Raw genomic sequence first — 1,565 nt, forward strand, 5'->3', positions numbered from 1 at the left:
ATATATATATATATATATATATTGTCAATTTATTATTTATGTTAATTTTCCAGAGAATAAAATATAAGTAATTGTATTGTGCTTATGAAAATTTTTTTAATTTTTATCTTACAATAATTATTGTAATCTCTTGTTTCAATGACTATTTTGTAATTAAAATTTTTCTAATATTTACAGTACTAGTTTTAATATTATTTGCTTCTAACAGATTAATTTAAAAAAAATATATATAAATACATACAGAAAATTATCAAAACAATTGTCAAAAAGAAACTATTTTAAATAAATAACCATTAGTTTTTTTATTTGTTTGTATATAGATTTTTGTCACAAATTTGTGGTATGACACAGTTGCACAAATCTCACCATATTATTAATTGTTAAATTGTATAATCTTATAAGATTCAAAGACAGTATTATATGACCAAATCTTTTCATTTGTTACTACTAGATTTTGAAATATTAATTTTGTTACTATTATAATATTTTTAATTAATATTAACTTGATCAATTGTCAACACGAAACTTGTTTTATTCATGATTATTAGGTTTTTTTTATAAGTTATTGCAATTCTTCATGTTTTTTCATGATTGAAATGTATTATAAATAATATTTATTATTTTATAAAAAGGGTATTATTTATTATGTAATTAATTCATAATAAATAAAATAAATAATTGAGAATAAACTGTTGTTTTTTAATCAGAGCAATCATTAGTTAAGAAATTATATGCTGTTTTGGTAATATGATATAAATTCNCAGAGCAATCATTAGTTAAGAAATTATATGCTGTTTTGGTAATATGATATAAATTCTAAAATATTAAATATTTAAATCAATGATTGATTATTTTTTTTATATTGAAGTATATTTAAAATTGTATTTTCTTAAATTTATTATATCTTGTGAAATTGCACATTACGGTTATTTAATTAATAGAACTAATTGTATTTTTTAATTTACATTACTCAAGTACCCATAAAAAAACTTAAATCTAAATTTAAATAATTTTATCTACTTATAATTTTTAAATTTTTGAGCAGCAAAAAAAGTTTGTTTTAACAAAAAGCGTTTATTTTCTATATAAAAATATTGTTGAAAGGAAGGCGTTTTCCTTTTCTATACCTAGAACGTAAAAATCTCAAATACATCATTTATGCTACACAAATTTTATTTTAATATGTCCATACACTTACCTACTTTTGTTCTCGTGTCTTGTGTTACGTATGCACTTCATATTCGGTTACTTCTGTTCTTTATCCCTCCTATACCCAAAGTATTTGTGTCTTGCACTTCGTCTGGTTTATTTTGTATTACGATACTGGTGTTATATAAAGTAAAAACGCTGGACTTCAAAAGAATTGGAAATACTGGTACATACATTATTTAGGGTTAATGTATTAATATGCATGTTATTGATTTATCGTATTTATTATATCCAGTGCTCGAATTGGGGGGGTGCGCAGGGGGACGTAGCTCCACTACTTTTTTTTAAAATTTTTTTGCGCACCCCAACTACTTTTTTTTATGAGGACGGTGGAAAATACCACCTCTTTTTTTTTT

Source organism: Daktulosphaira vitifoliae, unplaced genomic scaffold (assembly GCF_025091365.1).
Source record: "Daktulosphaira vitifoliae isolate Bord-2020 unplaced genomic scaffold, ASM2509136v1 Scaffold_1, whole genome shotgun sequence".
Lineage (NCBI taxonomy): Eukaryota > Metazoa > Arthropoda > Insecta > Hemiptera > Phylloxeridae > Daktulosphaira > Daktulosphaira vitifoliae.